Raw genomic sequence first — 22,373 nt, 5'->3', positions numbered from 1 at the left:
GGGTCAGGATTGTTAGTGAATTATTAAGGAGGCAACTTACTTGGGGGGGGTGTGTTAAAAATGAGGGCCATAATAAGGACAATCTAGTCATGAAAGAAACTAACCTTAGATTTAGTACGCATAGCACAGCAACATTTTGATATCCGTAAGTGTATACAATTTATACTGTAAGTGCAGTAAAAGGACAACTCATAAGCATCAACTCAGGGGATCTTCAAATATGATTTAAAATAGAATCATCCTTGGGTATCTTGGATGCTGACCACAAATAAATCCCAGAACAGCAATGGCTAAGTGAAACTATCCAACTCTAGGATTGCTATTTCTTTCACGAATCTTCTCTATAACCTGATATGCCAGATGGAAATGTTGGCCACAATTCTCCACCCCAGCCTGCACCTATGTATGCCCTTTGCTCCAAGATTTTTCAGTTCTCATACACTCAAAGTATACTTACCCACCCATTGACTTCAGGCTTAGCCATTTGGATGTTTTTTACCAACTCAATATTATTGTTTTTTAACTGAAGTATAGATTCTTTATAATATTGCATTAGTTTCAGGTGTACGACATAGTGATTCAATATTTTTATATATTATACTCCATTTAAAGTTCTTACAAAATAATGGCTATATTTGCCTGTGCTGTACAATATATCTTTGTTGCTTATTATTACCAACTTGATATTCACATCATGATGCAAGCAAAGGCTTGAAATATTTAAGCGGTAGGGCTTGCTCCCTTGCATTTCTGCCATCACCATGAGAAGGTGATGGGTAATTTGCTGCATCTCCCGCCAGGCCTCCAGCGTCAACACGTGGTTAAAGACTGCGCCCAATTTGTGGTGAGGAGCCTAGACCAGCCAGACCCACACTTGGAAGCACAGCTAGGTCACCAAACCACAGACACATGAGCATGAGTAAATGATTGCTATTTTAAGCCACCAAATCTTGGGGCAATTTGTTATGAATGAAGTGTTATCATTGTGAAGATTAACTTTTACACCAGAGTCCATCCTCCTCTAGAGGAACTGTCTTAATTATCTTAGCTTCAATACGTCGTTCCATTTATATAACATGAAAAATACTTATAGACCAAAATTTATCATCTAGGCACGGGAGATAAAAAAAATGGAAAAAAAAATAGCTCTTGTCTTTTGAAGGGCTCACAGAATAAGGAAATGTGACAGGCACATAAACTAAGAAACGTAACATGATAGAAGCCTATGTATAGTGGAGTGAAAGATATGTGGAGTGAGCCAAAGATAAGTGGTCAGTTCTATCTAACTGAGAGTTAGGAGTGTTGATAAGAACTACTTCTCAGAGGGGCAACCCTTTATAAATTCACGGGAGCAAGGCAAAATACGGATTTCACTACCAACTACAATCCAGACCATCAAGGTACACACAAGACACAGACAGTTTAAAGACAAATGCAAAAGATTCATGCTATTCCAACAACTATGAACTATGTACCAACTTTGTACACAGAATCCTGTGCCAGGCTCTTAGTAGATACATAAATGAATAGAATGAAGGTCCTGTCCTTCAGGTAATTGTGACAATATTGTAAGGCTTAAACAAGCGCATCGTAAAAAAATATAAATATCACATAGGCAAGGTATAAATAGGCCTTGAACTCAAAAGGTTACTACTATCTAAGGCTTGCACACAACAACACTAATTCAAGGCAGAAGATAATGAGGACTCAGTGTGAAGTTCAGAACTTGCTATGAAGGTTTAGAGGAAAGTGGCTTCTGGAAAGTTTCAATAAAGAGAGAGATAATTTTAAAGGTGTTGGAAACAGAAGGCCAGAGGCTGCTCCCCTTTTTTGAGGCTTTCGGGATATTAAAAAAAAAAAATGTTAATGCCAAAAGTAGGTTATAAAAGTTGGGGTATATTTTTAATGTCTTTGCATCCTATTTTCTACTGGGGGATGCCCTGCTTAGCAGAATTATACCTTTCATGAATGGCTTTTGGATAGGTCAGTGGGGGAGGCAACCAGAAGGCTGTACTGAGATGCCAATTTGACCACTACACTGCAGTGAGGGTCTGAGTGGCTTAATGCAGTTGGGAGGTCCCAGGTGTCAGAACAATTATCTTACCCTCCTTGCTATGGGATGTTCAGTATATGATTAAACCTATGTTGAATATATAATTAAACATCTCAGAGAGGTTACAGCCACGAAACTCTGGGCCAGATTTAAGCCTTTGACTTAAAAGAGACTCAGTCTCCCTAGAGACAGCCATCTTTGGGAATGAGACTTGATTTCCAGACTAGATTTTGGACTAAGAACTGGTAGAAAGATTTCCTCAAAATCTTATATGGCTGACTGCAGTCTCTTGGGAAGAGGACTGTATCTCCCTAGACCATGCTTGATACTCATGACCTCCAACTAGGTACAGAATCTCCACTACCATTCCCTTGTGCAGTGGCTGATAAAACCAAAGAGGTCTCCACAACAGGTTGTTTTAGGGACATAGGAGAAGATAAGAAATGTAGGCTATGGCTTTTGATGGATGTCTGTTGTTACTTCCTGCCCAGCCTCAACTCTCTGTTTGTCTACAAGATCTTACTTTTCCTATGAGTATCACAGCCCATGCGGCTGTGGGGGGCTGGCTCCTAGGTCTATGCCTAGGTCCAAGGGTGGGACTATGGCTCAAGTCCATCAATCATAGCATCATCTCCTCTGGTTCCAGAGCCTGGATCAAGGATAAGCAAGTAACCTAAGGTAGGCCAAGGAGTACAATGAGATTTCATTCTGGAACTTCTTTTGGAACTGCTGGGATTAAGAGCAGTCTCATTCAGATACCCTTGAACCATTAAGGATGTAGGCCTGGAGCTGCCAGGAGTTGCCAAATGGTGAGAACACAAGTTTGACACTGAATTTAATGCAAAGGATAATAGAGGCACAGGAGAAGAGAGAGACAAAGGAGAAGAGAGCTGATGAGATGATTTAAGGCTCTGGATCTAGGGTCTCCCTGGTGGCGCAGTGGTAAAGAATCCGCCTGCCAATGCAGGGGACACGGGTTTGAGCCCTGGTCTGGGAAGATCCCACATGCCGCGGAGCAACTAAGCCCGTGAGCCACAAGTACTGAGCCTGCACTCTAGAGCCCGCAAGCCACAGCTGCTGAGCCCGCGTGCCACAACTACTGAAGCCCGCATGCCTAGAGCCCGTGCTCCACAACCAGAGAAGCCACTGCGATGAGAAGCCCGCACACCGCAACAAAGAATAGCCCCCCTCAATGCAACTAGAGAAAGCCCGCGTGCAGAAATGAAGACCCAATGCAGCCAAAAATAAAATAAATAAATTTATTTTTTAAAAAAAAGGCTCTGGATCTAGCTTTATCTAAAGCTAACTCTAGCTCTGGATTTTGGGTTCTATGAACACATTTTCCTCTTTTTTGTTTGAGTATCTACTATTTGGTACCCAAAGCATCCTAATGCTAATAGAATACTAATAAGAAGCATCATGTAAAGTTGAGGAATTTATATTTGATTTAGTCGGCAGTTGCAAGTTTCTAGAATTTAAGGTGTGGGACGGTTGAGGAAGAGGTGACTGTGAAATGAATTTGCTCTAAGTCAACTATAATTTATTTTAAAAAAAAAGAAACAGAGAGAGTTAGGTGGATAATAAGATTGTTAAAAGGATAAATGAAAGTTTCTGTGGACTTACTTCATGTATACATTAAAATACTTGGAGTCCTCCAGTCTCTCTTAGAGTTTAATCATGCAGATGCATGTGAAGAGGGGAAGGACATCGTACAACCAGAGGTGTCCTGTTCATAGTACATACCTATGAAATCATCTGTAATTGCGTGCGTTTCATAACAGAGAGCAGATCACATTTAAGACAAATTCAGAAAGCAACAGTGCTTTCCAAATATCTAATCTACAAAACATTGTAACAGATGCAGGAGGTTGGAGGCTTTGACCATTCTATTTAACAAGCAGTAAAGGGAGAAATAAGGAAGGAGAGACACATTTTCCCTTGTTCTCCCAGATTTAATGTCCAGAATACTTCCTGGCCCATTGAAGCCCATATGCCTCTACCCGCTTCATGTTTTAAGCCCAAATATTTTATTCTCAGATTAAGGGTAGTCGAACCAAGTGTTTTTCCAGTTTTCAGGATGAAATGTTTACCACAAGCCAGAAACCACTTTAAAAATCACCTACTAGTTTCCCATGAGTCCTGCAAGCAAACAGATATGCTATACAGAGAAAATGCATGTATCTTACTGCTGACAGTTATCCAAGTAGCAAGGGGAAAATGGTATATTGGGAAAAACAGGTCTTTAAAACAGATATTTATATTTAAAAATCTATATTTAATCTGGGAGGGGGAGAAAATAAATGATGCATGGAATATAACAGAGACGTCCCTAAATTGAAATAATTGTTTTCATAATACTACTCTTAGCCTGTATTTTACAGACATGCTTCCTTTGTATTGTTTTTGGAAATGGGGTTTTGTTTTTGCATTGATGGGTCTCCGTCAGTGATGAGATTCCCTATGACTATTCATCACTTGTTACAGCTCAGTCTCTGGTGAGCTGTGAATATTTATGAAGGCTGTTCCTTTTTTGATTGGCTCTGATCCTGGTAGCCTTTTTAAAAGTAAGGTTTACAGGAGATTTGCACTCTTGGTAAACAGGGCAGCATACCAAATACAGGGTAGAGTTGGAATGTTTTCAACAAAAGCAGCACCTGGGAGTATTAAAACTTGGAAGAATGTGTGTAGCCCCCAGGCTGCTTTTGTGGAACGTATGCCAGTTTTGAGATTCTGCCACTTCTTACTTAAAGTTAATGATCTAAATGTTAAATGCAAGAACTCTCTAAAAAAGAGTGGTGGCAAAAAGAGATTAACAATGCCGAAAAGGCAGATTTACCCTCAAAGGCTCTATCAGTGAATCACAAGCCCACATGTCTAAGAACCCTATCATCACTTTTTAAACACGCAGTATAAAAGCTGTTCCCTAAGAAAAAGACACCAAAATCAATGGCTACACTAATTTAAGAAAAGAGGGAAATGCATAGAAATGTGTGCAGCAGAGGGACGGTATGACTGCTTGTGGAATTATATTGTTCTCTAGTAAATATTAATTGCCCGAGCCTTGTTAGATAGCTTTGGAGGTCCACAATGTGGATTGTGGCTAGTTTCCAGTAGCGAACTTCCAACATGAATCAAAGAAAGGACACTGGAAAAATAAAGAAAAGGAAAGAAAGGAAGGAAGGAAGGCAGGCAGGAAGGAAGGAAGGAAGGGAAGAAGGGAGGGAGGGGAAAGGGGATGAAATATACTCAGGGACACAGTGCTTACCTATTTTATACAAAAGTAATCGATTTTTAGTGAGCCAAAATTTGGATATAAGAGCTAAAAAATGATAGCACTATTTTTTTATACATCCCCAGTTACCTACTAAATTGAATGTCTTTAACTATCACCTGAAAACCTACATACAAATCCAAGACATTTTTATGCTAGTGGGAGGGCAGAGTTGAATTCGAAAACTACAGTTATAGGCTTACAGCAGCTTTGCCAGGGGGCTTCATGGTGGCGTGACCCATGCGGTTGCCCTGCTCTTGGTTTAACGCTATGTTGTGCCTGCCTTGAAATTCTTAATAATTTTGTCTTTGGACTTGTGTTTTGTTAATGAAATCCACTGGACAACAGAATATGTGCTTGCGCAGAGGAGATGCGTGCAGTGCCGGCGTCGACAGTCCTTGTTGTGTCATTCACAAGTGTTCTTGAAGGCGCATAGTCACAGACTTCTGGTACACTCACTGTGCCTGGGAATTCAGCAAGAATCAAACTTAAAGTAAAAAGTAGGCTAGTTACATCCACAACTGAGTAAGCAAGGTGCTGATAGCCCTGAGAGGCCACATTTTCCATCGGAATCAGAATTTTGCTTCCAATGCAGAAAAAGAGCAATGGCATTCTGAGAAATCCTAACAACCAAAGAACACTATTTATCCTTTCTTATTTGCTATTATTCCCTGTACTAGACAATTTTCACAAATGTGAAAATTACGGCACAGGAGGAAAGTGAAAGATAAAGCAACCCACGCATGCTTTTCTTTCAATCCTTCCTCATTCATCGATAAGCAGAAAATAGAGAGTTTTGCATATCAGATAAAATAACAACAGCTGAGTTAGCTTTGTCCAGTCTTTCCATTGTTCTGGGAAGAACAAAATACATATGCATGTAAAAGCTACAAAACACAAATTGTATAATTTCAGTGATACCACATATGAGTTAAATGCTCTTATATTTGCATTTAAAACTGGCATTGCACAACATAAATATGCATGGTAAAATTCATGCTAAAAATTAACATTTTTAATTCTCCTTTATTTAGAATGACATTAAACGGAAAATAAAGAACATCACGACAACTCAAGAGAGATCAACTGTGGGAAAAAGAAAAAAGCTACATTTATAGACAACACTTTTTTCCTGTGTTTCGAGCAAGGGGTCCCACATTTTCATTTCACACTGAAATTATACCACAAATTATGTCGCCCACCATTAGTTATGTATAAAATACTGGCTGTCCATAGGGAGAGAGATCTTTCCTCTCCAATCATCTGGGTAGTATTATTGTAATCCACCACCTTCCTTTTATTATGTGTGTTTTCCCTGCTAAGAATCCTGAGGATGTAAAAGCCAGAAATAGCCCCAAAGATATATGCCTAGTGGTCAAAATAGGACTAGCCAAAATACCCGTAATGCTTATTTCTAGAAACTAGCAACCTTTGCTAACAGAAGTTAGAAGCCCTCTCTCTCCACCAGTGATACTTCTATTCATGTGACTCACTAACCCTTAATTGTTAAGTTACCTCTGTTTTGTGATTTTAACTGTCAAAAAACATCTCACTTGATAACCTTCCCGATGCTTTCCTATTTGCACATCTGCACTTGTGGGTCTAATTTGTGTTAGCTGGGGTGTCAGATACACAACAGTCATATTGGGGATTATAATTTACAAACTTCTAGACCTGCTCTGAAGTTTCACACACATTCATGCTATAACCAGAATATCCTTGTTAACTGGAGAATCACACTGCAGTTACTTATTTTATCATCTAAAATGGCTCACTGGGAAGAGGGCTGCTTCCTCAGCTTTTGATTACTAGGTTGTTTGCATCCATGTCCAAATCATGCCTATACGTGTCTTCCCAGCAATTGTGATAATTGTGATAATAGTTTGAAAATGATTAAGAGTCACCTAAAGTCTCTTTGAATCTCATTTTTAAAATAGTTTGTAGTGTAGGAACATTTCATAAATACTGAAGAAACAATTGGAAGAGATTGTTTTATGGGAAAATATAGTTGGGAACTTATTACCTTGACAGAAAGAAAAAGAAAGTCACCTCTTCCTTTCATTGTTTTCAAGTATTAAAATGTTTTAGGGGCTTCCCTGGTGGCGCAGTGGTTGAGAGTCCACCTGCCGATGCAGGGGACGCGGGTTTGTGCCCCAGTCCGGGAGGATCCCACATGCGGCGGAGTGGCTGGGCCCGTGAGCCATGGCCGCTGAGCCTGCGTGTCCGGAGCCTGTGCTCCGCAACAGGAGAGGCCACGGCAGTGAGAGATCCCCGTACTGCAAAAAAAAAAAAAAAAAATGTTTTGATTATAGTGATTGAATCCTGCAGCAATTGAACTTGCCTAAAAGAGAAAATACTAGAGTAATGTGACTCAGTATTTTATGGACCATGATAGAAAGAATGTAAGCAAACAAATGCTTGGACTAACAAGTGGCAAAGTCTAATCCTTAAAACTATAATGACCCAAAGAAATGTTTCATCCAAATAAGTGCTTTGAATTTTTCTGCCTGGCTTAATGACTGAGGTGGGGCAGAGGGAGGAATGGAAGGAGGCAGAATATTTGCTCTGGCATAGTCAGTGAAAATGGCTATTAATTTAGAACCCACCCACCAATTCAGCTAGCTGACTAAATGAGATGAAAAGGAGGAATTACAAACTGCTGGCCAGCCTACTCCTTGGATCCACTAAGAAGCGCTGTATTCATTTGTTAGGGCTGCAGTAACAAATTATTATAACCTCAGTAGCTATTTTTTTTAAATAAATTTATTTATTTTTGGCTGCATTGGGTCTTTGTTGCTGCGTGCGGGCTTTCTCCAGTTGCAGCGAGCGGGGGCTACTCTTCATTGTGGTGGGTGGGCTTCTCATTGCGGTGGCTTCTCTTGTTGTGGAGCATGGGCTGTAGGCCTGTGGGCTCAGTAGTTGTGGCTCGCGGGCCCTAGCGCGCAGGCTCAGTAGTTGTGGCTAATGGGCTTAGTTGCTCCCCAGCATGTGGGATCTTTCTGGACCAGGCCTCCAACCCATGTCCCCTGCATTGGCAGGCGGATTCTTAACCACTGCGCCACCAGGGAAGTCCCCCTCAGTAGCTTAAAACAATAAAAATTTACTCTCTCACAGTTCAAGAGGCCAGCTGCGCAAAGTCAAGTTATCAACAGGATGGCTTCCTTCTTGGTGGCTCAGAGGGAACAACTGTTCCATGCTTCTCTTCTGGTTTCTTGAGATTTCTGGAAATCCTTGGTGTTTCTTGGCTTACAGCTGTACAATGCCAGCCTCAGCCTCCACCTTGCATGGCTGTCTTCCCTCTGTGCCTCTCTCTGTGTCTTTTCAGGGCGTCCTCTGCTCTCCGTATGTCCAACTTCCCCTCCTTATAAAAGGACACCAGTCATTGGATTAGGGCCCACTCCAATTCTGTAAAACCTTCCCTTAATGTAACTAATTCCATCTACAAAAAACTGATTTCCAAATAAAGACACATTCACAGGTACCTGGGGTTAGGACTTCAACATCTCTTTTGAGGGGACACATTTCAACCCACAATGCTTCTCAAACTTATCTGCATACTAGAATTACATGGGAAGTTAAAAAATACTGATACCTGGGTATTGCATCCCAGAGATTCCGAACTAATCAGGAAGAGGTAAAACCAGGGCACCCAGATTTTTTTAACTCCCCCAAGTGATTCTAACGTGAGGCAAAAGTGTCAGAACCACTAGAATAAAGGATTCTAGTTGTCAGTTTCTCGAAAGGATATTTTAGCATAATGAAGTGTGTGCATTTCAATGAGAAAAATCTCTTTCCTTTAATCATATTGACAAAAATGAAAAAAATTGAAAGTAGGTGATCAAAATAAATGGCATGTAATCAAAAAGAATTTTAGAAATTTACCACTTGACACATGTTCATTCAGTGAACATTTTAATGCATGCTGTGTGTTGGGCCCTGTGAGAGGTCCAAAAGTGGTCATCAGAACCTTAGAAATCAGCTGCTTTTCCTCCAAACTCTGGAGGAAGGAAAGGTTTCCTTGCATTTTGGCCAGCTGTGACTAGGTGTGGAAATTATTCCTTCTCCAAGACACTGCCCAATTATTAGTAAATAGTGGAAATAGAAAACTTAATGTTACATTAAGTTATTAAAGAAAAGCACTTCACTGGGGTAAACTGGCTGAAATGTAAAACAATTTCTTACATTTCTTTTTTCAGAGCCTAAAAGACCCACTTCATACAGATGCCTATAAATGTTGTCAAAATACTATTCACCATACTACCCTGTAAGCTCATTAGGAGCTGATGACAGCAACTAAATCAACACAAACTTGTTCTTTCTTGTCTCTTGGTCTTCTGTACGATGGTTTCTACCTAGCATAGATTTACCTCAACTTACTTTGTGTCATTGTTATGGACTGAATGTTTGTGTCCCCCCAAAATTCATATGTTGAAATCCTAACCCCCAGTGTGACAGTACTGTGGAATGAATTACAGAAACCTCAGCTAAAATTGGAGTCTGTGCAGGTTTATAGGGGGAGCTCTCATGCCTGCCATGCGTGGTCATTTACTACAAATAGGAAAAGACACATGCCTACATCTCAGGGAGGAAGGGGCTGTCTACTTTACTATCTAGCAGGGAGGAGAAAATGTAACTCTGCCCTTAGACAGCCCAGCCCATCAGACCGTAGCAGCTCAACCAATGAGAAGCCTCCATACTTTGTACTCCCAGCTTCCTCCAGTGGACTCTTTGGTTATTACAGCCCCTTCCAAACCACCTCCCCCCCACACAAAAAAACAATTCCTTATTAAAGCAGGTTCCCCTTCCCTGTTCCCTGGATTTGCCTATGAGCCACCATAGTTTGGGTATCCCGAACTGCAATTCCTCTATTTCTGCATAAACTCACTTTTGCTGGTAAAATAACTGGCTATTATATTAAAAACTTGACAATATTAAAAGGTAGAGCCTTTGGGAAGTACTTAGATCATGAGGGTGGAGGACTCATGAATGGGATTTGTGCCCTTACAAGAAGAGAGCAGAAAACACTCTCTCTCTCTCCTCCCCCACCTCTTTCTCTCTATCTGCTCTCTGCCATGTGAGGATACAAAAAGAAGCCACCATCTACAAACCAGTAAGAGGGCTTTTACCAGAACCCAGCCATGCTGGCACCCTCATCTTGGATTTCCAGCCTCCAGAAGTATGAGAAATAAATGTTTGTGGTGTAGGCCAGCCAGTCTATGGTAATTTGTTCTAGGAGGCAGAGCTGACTAAAACAATCTTTGTTTTCATTCTTTATCCCTCATCCAAGATACTTTTCCGGCTAATAACAGTCATCCTCTATTCATAAAGAAACAGTTTTTGTTTTTCATTCTCAAACTCCCCTGTGAAGAACTTTATTTCATCTTAAGTTTAGAAAAACGCCCTGTGTCTCACCATATCAGCTAAGATTTTTTAGATAAAAAAGCATGCCAAAGATACACATAGAGCAGAAGCCCAGTTTTAACATCAATATATTAATTACTGTCGAAAAATTTGCATCATAATAATATGAGCAGAATGAAAATATAAATACGTAAAGGATGTTTTTCTGCATTTCAGCGTATGAAAAAAATCTTCATTTTTATTCCAAGAAATATTGGCAGTCTTGGGGAAAACATTTTAGACAGACAAACCAATAAAATACTTATTAAAACCCACAGTAAAAAGAATGATGAGGTAAATTAATGAAAGGCAAGTTACTTTGGGCAAAAGCCCATATTTTCAATGAAGTGACATATGTACCTCTTTTTCAAAACATGATCATATTTAAATAGGAAAGACAGTGTTATTCCCATTAATATTGGGAAAAAAAATCCCATAAATAGTTACTAAATGGGAAACTTACATTGCTTGTGCATAGTAACATACATTAGGGGGAAGGACTCTTACATGTAGCAGTCTTCAGCGTGCTGTGTAATAGGTTTTCAATTCAGGAGCTCTGAACTTCAGGTGCCCTCATTTCTTCCTCAGGGTGTAACAACCTCATCCCTATGAAAGTGCAACCGCTAAGTACATCTGTGCACACCCTCTTTACCAACTCTCTTAACCTTGTCAGTCTGTTGCCATTTCAAATTTCCATGAAATCTACTTTTAAAAAACTGATCAGGGCTTCCGTGGTGGCGCAGTGGTTGAGAGTCCGCCTGCCGATGCAGGGGACACAGGTTCGTGCCCCGGTCCGGGAAGATCCCACATGCTGCGGAGTGGCTGGGACCGTGAGCCATGGCCCCTGAGCCTGCGCATCTGGAGCCTGTGCTCCGCAACGGGAGAGGCCACAGCAGTGGGAGGCCTGCGTACCGCAAAAAAAAAAAAACACAAAAAACAAAAAACTGATCAAGAGGCGTCAGCGCTTTCTGACCAAAAAGAGCACAGGTATCAGGTGGTCACTATCTCAGCTCTGCCACCAGTGAACTGGGAAAAGTTACATAACCTTTCTGTGCCTCAGATTCTTCTTCTGTATAGGAAATTAATATTCGTTGAGATTTTACTTTGGACTAGTCACTGTAAACCTAGAAGAAATAATTCTAAGTCAAACTCTATGATTTCAGAACTATTTAAGTAATTCCAATATTGCTTTTTAACCTCCATTAATTTCCGTCCCTAAAATTTGGGATGGGCCAACTGGATTATATGTTAACATGAAAACCTAGCTCTTCGAAGTCTGGTCTCTGGACCAGCAGCTCCATGCATCGCTTGGGAGCTTGGTAGAAATTCAGAGTCTCAGGCCTCACCCCAGTCCTGCTAAATCAGAATCTGCATTTTAACCAGATTCCCAGTTGCAGGCATATTAAAGTTTTACAAGTGTTGGACTGGATGGGTAGCAAAGTCCACTTAAACTCACAGGGATGCACAGAAAGCAGAGGGTCTGGCATTGGACCCCACAATTCGAGGCTAAGCGTTGCTACTTACAGCTTGCGTACTCTTCAAACAGAGAGCTTCCAAATACATGAGTTCACTTTTATGTGTCTTAGTTCCTTCATCTGTAAAAGACAGTAAAACAATAGTTACCTGCTGGGGTTGTTTTAAGGGTTGCAAAGTACTGGGTATAAGCAACGAGTACAATGCCTGGCACACCGGAAACTCTTTCAATCATTAAACGAACATTTACGGAATCTGAATCATGTGTGGGTCAGATATGTGCTGGGGGCTGTGAATGCCACAGGAAACAAACAAATAAAAGACCACACTTTCACGCAGCTTGCATTCTAGTGAGGGATTCTGGCAACAAAAAACATGTAAAAAATAGGGTCACACAGGGATATGTTCTGTGACATAAAGAGAATGACAGCAGAGCTATTACAGACAGAAAGTTTGGCAATCACCTTTAGAGGACAAAGCAAGTGAGTAAGATACTTTAATTAGTTATATTTGATTAGCACCCAGTGCTAAGTTCCAGGCACAGTGCTAAGCGTTTTACATGCATTCATGTTTCCAGAATCCTCCAGTTTGACCCTCTTACCAGAGAAATGGAGAACTTGCTTGAATAAGGGTATTCAATGGACAAACATTTAAGGTGAAAGTTTCATGGAAGATTTTTTGCCTCTGTTATCCAGTTACTGTAACAACTTTAATTTTTACTCCCGTTGGGATGCTGAAAACTTACTACTGCTCTTTAGCCTGACTCAAGGAACCTCTCAGAACCACCCACCCCAGCACTAGAGACGACAATTCTGTATACTCAGTAATATAATCTTTACATCTAGATATGTACTTGGGGACAGTAACATGGCAAAGTCCATAGGACTTATCTTTCCACCCATGGAAACTAAAAGACTCCTCACCTCTTTTTATAGAAATGGGTATGTTTAACTTAGTAACTTGGCTACATTCCAATTTATACTTTTACCGAAGAATGTCAGTCTGTGGGTTTAGTAGATATTTTTCTTCATTTCCTTCTGCTACACAAGAAACAGGCAAACAAATAACTGTTATGCGGTGTCAGTGGCATGAAATAGCTTTTATATTCCAACACAGATGGGGTATCTTAATAATGGGAAGATAATCTCACACTTTAAAGAGCTTTGTTATAAAAGATGCCATATAAAAAGGAAGTTATTATTCTTAGTTATAATATACCCTAAAAAAAGGATTTACCATCTAAATGGCTGCTGAAACGTAACTGCAGAATTGCTTATAATGCTACAATCAGTTGAGGCCAAATTCAAGAAAAACTCCATCCGGCATTCACACTGAGAAGACCCACATGTGCCTTTAATTTTTCTTTTTTTTAATTTCCTGGGCTTCCGGCCCAGAAATTGGATGGAAATTTTATTTAAACCTGCTCTTGTGTATCAACTTCTGGTAAATATCAGGTCTTCAGTTGACTCAAATTATGCTTTACATTTTGAGCAAAGGGAGGAAATAAAATGATGCATATCTCCTTATATACATATATTTATACACCTCTTACCTCTTCTGACTATGAAACTGTGCCTCACACGAAATGGTCATCATTACTCCTGCAAATTTAGGATGTCCTCCCTTCTGCTGCGACCATAGATTCGAAATTTCATTAGATTCCTTTCCAGCGCTAATCAGCTTTCACCAGCACAGGCAACGAAAGTAATCTGAGCTTGGAAATGACTAATTATTTGGAGACGGCAGTGGGGGGTTCAGGTTTAGATTTCTCTCCCTCTAATTTAAAGCAACTTCTCTCCTGTCTTTTTCCCGTCATTTTGCTGCCTGGGGAAAGCTCCTCCTCCTTGATAAAAATGCTCTTTCCCTTCCCATTACATAGGGTCTATGTTTATGTATGTATTAGAAGGAAAATGCATTATGAGACATCGACTTGAAAATATTAAGAGAAGAGGCACTCCTGTGATGGATGTGGGCCTGGCAGTAATTGCACCTGCTAGGTGCAAGGCATGAGCATAATTTGCATGGAAAGTTTTCTCAGTTCCTTCCAGAATACACCAGTTCTACCCAATAAAACATTCTGTCACACTCAGGGGGTTTGCCAACACATTGCCAGATTGCAAGCAAAAAGATTATTTACAGTAACCAATAACAACTGAAACGACCATAAACCACAGTTCTGTACCTGTTCTATTTTTTTCTTTTGCTAAGTAGAGAGACCTTAAGGAGCCCAAATTTACTGCAATTTAATTCTCACAGGAAAAAGCACATTATTTTTATTTATAGTAGTGAGCTCCATCTATCCTTGCCTCCCCTCTTTTGAAACATAAATAACCCCATCTTTTTTTTTTTTAATCCAGCCATTACTTTGACAGGGAAGAACAGTTTTCCTGGTAAAGTGAGAGATAGGATAAAAGTGGCCAAGAGCAGACAAAGTTACCCAGTGTATCCCAGGACCCTGCTGTGTGCTCAAGGGAAAAGGAGACATCACTGCCGAAACAGCTCTGGGGGAAACCCCGCCTCACTGGACCCTTTGAAGCAGTTGCTTTCCACCAGCAAGAAGGACTGGGGCCCTGCATGTAGGCTTCAGTGTAGGCAGCAGTGCTCTGCATCTTACTGACCTGGGTTTTCTACCTGTTATCTTTTAAGGCCCCTGAAGGAGAGTTTTCCATAAGTTCAAATTCCATTCTGAGTTGCAGGGGACTAAACAGGAGCACTTATTCCTGGGAGAAATGAGCAAAAATGAGATAGAGGAGCCAAACAGCTATTTCCCTTAAAAGCCCTCTCAGGTCTTTTTCGCCCTGGCTGCTGCCCTTGATGAGCGGTTGTGTCCCTCTGACAGTAGGAATCAGAGAGAGGAAAGGAGAGAAGAGGGGACACGGCTGGAAACGCTTAAGTCTAATTAAACAAACAGGAGTAGATTTTTTTTTTCTATAAAGAGAAAGTAAATTTATGCTACACTTTAAAAACAAAGTCAAAGAGTTATAAATTTCAGCCCCAATTTCAGTTTTATTCACAAGGACTACTGTTAACAGTATCCTGGGTCATCCTTCTAGAAATGGTGAATGCATAAACATGCATGTGCACATGTATATAAGCAAAAAACTGAAAATACTTTTCCTGAAACTTCTTCCTCCTAGTAATACCTCTTGAAGGTCATTTCATGCCAATACTAGTAGATGTACTTCCCTCTCTGTAGGTGGCTGCATTATATTCCATCCTGTCTCCACTATACTTTAATTAGCTGTTCTTTTAATTAGCAGGCTTTCATTCAAGCCTAGGTTGTCCAACCAAACACTGTCTTGTATGTATTTAAGACAATAAAGGCGATAAGATCTACCTTATAGGGTCCTTGTAAAAAGACAAAAAAAATTAGTGATTATTCTCATAACTAACTCATTTCAGCCTTAGGCAAGTTAATTTCCTCATCACTAAATCAGGGAGTAATAATAGACCCAGGGGTGTTCTGGGGACAATCAAGAACTAATTCACTTAAATTGCGCAATCCGCTACCTGGTACGTAGGCGGCCCTTAATAAATATAAGCTTTAATACTAAAATTGCCCATCTCTGCGCACTTGTGGGAGAGCAGCTGTAGGAGGCTTTCCTAGAAGTGGAACTCCTACCTTTAACCCGTGCTCCCCGGGGCCCGACTGTGCGCGCACAAGGCCACCCAGCGGTGATACGCTGACCGCCGCCCCCCTCTGGAACCGCGCCCAGGGCCCTGCGGAGGCCGAACGCACGTGGGCGCACGCTGCCTGAGCGCAGGGCGACGCGGGGTCCCGCCGGGCGCAGGGGCGCGGAAGCGCGGGTTGGCACGCGGGCGGCGCGAGGCGCGGGACCCCGTTGGCTGCTCCGCCGCGCTCCCCGCCCCTCCCGCCCGCCCCTCTCCCCTCTTTCCCGTGCCCGCGCCGGAGCGGCGGAAGCGCAGACACCGCTCGCTTGGCGCCAGCAGCGGCCACAGCAGCCTGGCGCGCAGCAGCGGCGGCGGCGGCGGCTGGCAGGCGGGCGCCGCGGGCTCGGCCGGGAACGGCGCGGACCGGGAGGCTGCGGCGGCGGCGTCTCGCGCGGGCGCGCACGGCTGCCCAGCGAGCCCCGGCGAAAGGCGGCTGACGGGCCGGCGGAACTGGCACCTGGTGAGCTAGCTGCAGGGACAGGTAGGTTGGGCATGCCCGGCTCCTCTCGCCGGCCCGGGTACTGGGATGAGCCAAATGCTGGGGCAAACTTTCCGCCCTGGTTTCACGGCTCTTCAGCCCCAAAGTTTGTTTGCGGGGTAATACACTCGATGGGTCGAGAATAAAGGCTGCCTCTCCTGGCTCTTTTGCTTGGGGGAGATTATTTTCCTCCTTCTCGGTAGAGGATTGGTTTTCTGATGGGAAGACTCCGCATCCTCGGCACGAGCGTGGGGTAATGCGAGGTGGGTTCCCCTGGCTTGTCCTTATCTCAGCGGATTTGGCCAGGGAAAGTTGGGGGAAAAAAAAAAAGTTGTTCACTGTAAGGGTGCAGAGGAAGAATCCCAGGTCCATGGTGCAGAGGATGGAAATGAGATAATTTTTTGCCAGAAACCCCCTTCCTGGCCTCCAGCTCTAAGGAAGCCAGGGTGGGGGATGCCTCCGTTAGCCATCAAGTTTGCCGAGATGCATTTTCTTTCCACTTTCAAATCTGCAGTCTTGGATGGAATGCCCCGTTGCGTTTATTTGACAGGTTTTCTCTGATGGGCTGTGATCCAGTTTAATTGAGATCGGCCCCTGTTTTTGGCTGCTTCTCCGTTCTCTAAGGGGCCCTGCAAAGCTAACCAAGCAGGTACCAGAATGTTGAGAGGTCGAGATCAGAAAACCAGGAAGTGCCAACTGCACTTGGGGTGCACAGCACCTTGGGGGATTTTTTTTTCTTTTTTTTTTTGGTTTGTTTGAAATGAACAGCTTCTGGGCTCTGGTTGTGCAAAGCTCCGCACGGCTCGCCAGTCCTTGTGTCCTTTCCTGTATTGCATTTGCGTATTGATTTACAGCAGGGAGATGCACCCAGAGGAATGATTTAATAACAAACGGTGACCGGTATGGGGAGGAGAGGAAATCTCCGTTCTGAGCCGAAGGGAGGGGAACAGAGTTCTGGGAAAGGGGTGGCCAGCCTGTTCATCTCAAACCAAGATGTGGGGAAACAGAGCTAGAGAAAGCAACAGACAGGAGTTGTGTCATGTGCAGGAGGGAGGTCAGAAGCCCCAGCTCATACAGTGAGTAGGTAAATCTAGAAATAATTTTAAAATGATTAAGCAAGAATAACTGGAAAAAAAAAAGTAGGAACGCTGTATGTGCTGTGGTTTCTGTCTGCCCACATCTGTTTCCCATCTCCCCACAGAGATGAATATCACACCAGTTGAAAAAGAATTCTGATCTGTTAATAGATTAAAAACAGGAATTAATCAGAACAATGATTCAGAGCCCTTCAGAGATTGAAAGGAGTAATTGCCTTTGAAAGAGCTATTGCCTCTCAATACTGAAGTCAAATGTGTTACTTTTGCCTTGTTAACTGTGTTTACTAACAGTCATAGGACTTTGGCTGCTGTAACCTGGTATCTGTGTCTGTGGTTTTAACCTTTTGTGAGCCATGGTACTAGGGAGGAAGTTGTCTGACGGTTAATATTCATACCCATTTGAGCAACATTAGCAAAATGCCTAATATGTGCCAGTTACTGAGTACAGTAAGATAGGTTCTTGTAAATGTTGTTCATAAAAGATGTCTGATTGGGTTCAGCCTCCTTAATGGAAAGACTGTGCCAATTATAAAAATAGTGGCTTCAGGAATTGCTGATCTTTGAATGCTTGCTTGAAGTCAGTTGAGAGTCAACATGTGGTTTGAGGACCCTGGAAAGGATCCATGTCCACCAGGGACATAGAGCAAATTGCTGCACTTTTTTTTTTTTTTTTTTTTTTTTTTTTAACATGAAAGGTGAGGTTGAATCCATATGTGTGGCCCTCCTATCTAAAGGTGGGATATCGGAGGCACTGAATGGCTAATTGATCTGCAGGGGAATAGATTCAGGCAGTGGCTGCCTCAGACAGTAACATTCAGCCCCATGTCCTATTTGCTATGTGGATGTCATTAAGGTCAGCCGGAAGACGTGAAGGCATTAAGTTCATTTCTCCAGGAGAACTCTAATTTTTAAATATCCTTCACACCACAACTGGGTAGCCCAAGTGTTCCTTAAAATGGCAACAAAACATTTAATAGGACCAAAGTGCTGAGCAGTTTCAACTGGAGCAGAAGATTAGCTGCAGCCTTTCCGTTGCTGATTTATGTTCAATTTTATCACTGTCACATTTCATCTATGCCTAGTTATTACAAACTAATAGCCTCTTCACTCTGCTGGCGAAGTGTCTTTCTCTTTTGTAAGTTCCTAACTCCTTCTCATGCATTCAGTACACATCTTCCAGCTTTGTTTTAACTATGTAATTTAAGTGTCCAACTTGAAGTTCTCATTAACTCTTAATATGTTTTGTGCTGAAATAGTATATAAGTGCCCCTTTCAAACTGCCAAATCTATGTATAGTTCACTATATTGTTGCAGTGCCACCAGAGAATTGTATGACTGGTTCAATGTTCTGTGTTTTCCAGTCACCAGTTAGTAAGTTGTTAGCAGTAAAATAATGTTAATTTTATGCATTGGGAGATATTCAGATGGCAGGAGAATTTTATAGATGCTGTGCATGTTTGCTTGCCGTCTCTGATTCAATGATCCCCATCAGTCCATCTTTAATAAGGCTTCTGATCTTAGGGAGTTACTTTGTCTCTTTGAAGGTGGGCATCTCTGAAGTGCTCCCATGGTTTTAATAAGCATTTATTAATCATTTAATGCTGGTGGACTACTTCCTTTCTTATGCTTGATAATAATGCATTGGATAATACCCTGTTCGCAAAGATATTTGGCAGTAATTAGCATGTTGGAGCCACAGAGTATTTTAAGATAGAATATTGCTTTAAAATTGATGGGTTACAGATCTTAGTCTCAGATCTAATTTGCATAAAAAATTCAGAATCGGATCACATGTACTAAATGGTTTTTGTAAAGGACACCCCCAAGTGTCCTCCCCGCCCCATTCCCCTTCCCCACCATGGCTTAGTCTATCTCCTAAACACTATGGAACATTCTTTTTGAAAACTTGCTGCACTAGAAATGTACTTTCTTGTCGAGACTTTGTATGCCAAGTTTCAATCCATAGTATGGTTTTATTTCCCCCCTTTTTATGTGCATGTTGTAAACAAGAAATAAGGCTTTGTAATAGAAGTGCTGGCAGAACTTTATTGCATCTCAAACAGCTCTGCTACTTGGAATGTAAATATTTGTAGAATCTTTACTGTGCAAGAAACTGCCTTGCAAAAAAGTGAGGAAAAAATGACTTTTATTAAGTAGGATAAGATAATTCACAAGGTATGCATGTTCCTTACTGCAGACATATTGACATTTTAAGAAATAGATTATATACGTTACAGCAATTCCATAGCACTCTCTTAGGTGCCTTTAGAACTCAGACTAAATTTTCTGTGTTCTAAAACAGAACAACTTTGTCCCATTTGTTTTTCTAAATCTCTTGATTTTTAATGCCTTTGAAATGTTAAAAGATGAGCTCTGTAATTCTAAAAGCAATTTGATTATATTTCTGATAAATAAGCCTGACAGTATACTATTTTTAATAGGAGAAAGAATTCTTGGGATCATTGCAGTACTTCAGAAAATCTTATTTTGGGAACTAGTGCGACTCAGTTCTCGTGTCCTTTTGATTCTAACTCTGGAATATTTCTTCAGTTGGCCCACTTCCCTCCACGTCCACTCACATCATCCTACTCCAGGTCACCATCTTCTCTCCTGGGACAACTGCACTGGCTTGCCTGCCTCCTTTCTTACTTCTTTCCCCAAATCATTCTCTGCACAGCAGTCAGGGCAGTATTTTTCTTTCTTTTTTTTAATTTAGTTAAATTTAGTACTCCTCTCCTTCAAGCACTTAGGTAGCTTTCTGCTGCATTCAGAACTATTCAGTATTACCTAGAGAGTGATGTAGGATTTAAACACTGCCTATCCCTCCAGCATCATCTCCTCCCATGCTTTTGGGAATAAGAACTTAGTAGGCTTTTTTTTTATGTCTGTGGTTTTGTTGACCTCCTTCCTACCTTAGGGCTTCTTCTGTTCCTTTGCCTGGTAGCTCCCCTTAGCCTTTACCCCCAAACACACAAAACATGCTTGTGTGCGTGCGTGCGTGCACGCACGCACACACAGAGGCACACACATTACAAATTCTGCCTAGTGTTCATTGCTTCTTAGCTCACAGTTTAAATATCAGTTACTAAGAGAGGGCTCTCTTTCATATCCTTCCTCCTCTAAATTAGGGCACCTCTGTTACGCTCTTTCTGTTCATGTCCTCCTTAACTTTCTGATAATATTCCTCCTTATCATAACTTGGAACTATTTCCTTACCTGATTCCTTGTTGACTGTTCTGTAAGCCGTCTCGTAAGCAGTTACCACATCTGTTTTACTCGCTACTGCAAAGCAGCTCCTATCACAGTACCTGGCTCACAGTGGAGTTTGATCCACCCATGAGAATTGTGCTTTTGGGGGTGCTGAGTTTGAAGCATGTGACGGGGCACCCCTGTGACCAAAGATTCTGTCAGGAATGTCCCTGTTCAACAGAAGTCTGCAGCTGGCTTTCAAAGGGTTCTTTCTGTGGCTTCGCCCACAGTCTCTTAGATCTCTAGAATATCTGCTACTTCAGACTTATTTTGTCAAAATGGAATTAATCATTTTTCTTCCCAGGCTGGTTCCAGTTTAGATGATCTCTTCTTTCTTTGATTCTCATTGTCTTCAAGGCAAGTGACACCAGTGGTCTTTAGCACCACCCTCTTCCTTTGTTCTGTAACCAGTCAACTGATTAAAAATACAAGAAGTTTTATTTGGGTTATTATGCACCAGCTTAGGGTTCAAGTGCTTTATTCCCTTTACACTTCTTACCTAAATGCAGCAGATTAAGAAATGACCCTCCTCCCCACACTGCCTTTCTTGCTCCAGTCTTTCCAACACATGGTGCTATATTAATCCATCTTGTCATTGGACACCCACTGCCGAGAGAAAAACTGGCACTGATGCAGCCTGTCTACGTGAGACTTCTTCCCCTCATTTCCCTCCATATAGAGTGTTCCAACTACAGGTGCCGTCTTTAACTTCCCTTACAATTCAGTGTAACACTTATGGCTTCACGGTCCCTGCACCCATGGGTTCCACCCCAAGCCCCTCATTCCTGTCTCAGCTCATGTCTACCCTCAATTCACTGTTACTTCTGCCAGGAAAGCTCTTTACTTTTAATCCTACCATTTGCCCAGTGATACCCATCCATCTGTTCCTCCAAGAAGTCTTTACTCTCCCTCCCAGACTAGATTTGAGCCCCATGCTGTCTGCTCTCACCTGTGTTTTAAAATGTTCTTCTTTAGAGGGAGAATGGATTAGAGTTTAATTAACACTTTACATTAGTTTAATATCTGCCTTTCCTGATAGTCTGTGGGTGGAGTGGAACACACTTATTAGGATTTTGGTAAATATTTGTGGAATGAAAGAAAGATAGTCAGATTCTACTCTAGTTATATTAGGGTATCTTTTTTTGGACTTAAAATTATTTTAGTGTATATTTAAAGAGTTTTATTTTATCTTGCACAGTTTCTGGGTGACAAGTCATTCATTGACAATAGATGAATATCTTGATATGGTCTGAATTTAGAAAATTCTCTGACAGACCTATGCCCTAGAAGAAGCATAAGCTAGGGACTTCCTTGCTGGTGCAGTGGTTAAGAATCCGTCTCCCAATGCAGGGGACACAGGTTCGAGCCCTGGTCCGGGAAGATCCCACATGCCGCAGAGCAACTAAGCCCATGCACCACAACTACTGAGCCTGTGCTCTAGAGCCCATGAGCCACAACTACTAAGCCTGTGTGCCACAACTATTGAAGCCCACGCACCTAGAGCCTGTGCTCCGCAAAGAAGAGTAGCCCCCCCGCTCGCCTCAACTGGAGAAAGCCCACGCACAGCAAGGAAGACACAACACAACCAAAAATTAAAAAAAAAAAGCATAAGCTAAAAGGTTGCCAGTACGAAGGATTGGTCCTTGGTGTAATTGTTTTATTTTAGTGCGAGGGGGGTAA

General features: G+C 41.8%; 1 protein-coding gene across 1 annotated transcript in view; it reads left to right on the top strand.

Moving 5' to 3' along the window:
- The first annotated feature begins 16,239 nt into the window (after window positions 1–16,239).
- CNTN3 (contactin 3) overlaps window positions 16,240–22,373 on the top strand; it is a 323,792-nt gene continuing 317,658 nt past the window's right edge. Inside the window, exon 1 of the mRNA XM_060022922.1 lies at window positions 16,240–16,350. The gene's annotated coding sequence lies outside the window, so the exon portion shown is untranslated. The remainder of the gene's footprint in view (window positions 16,351–22,373) is intronic.

Source organism: Delphinus delphis, chromosome 10 (assembly GCF_949987515.2).
Source record: "Delphinus delphis chromosome 10, mDelDel1.2, whole genome shotgun sequence".
In the NCBI taxonomy this organism is placed as follows: Eukaryota; Metazoa; Chordata; class Mammalia; order Artiodactyla; family Delphinidae; genus Delphinus; species Delphinus delphis.
This window is presented reverse-complemented; position numbering and strand designations above follow the sequence as displayed.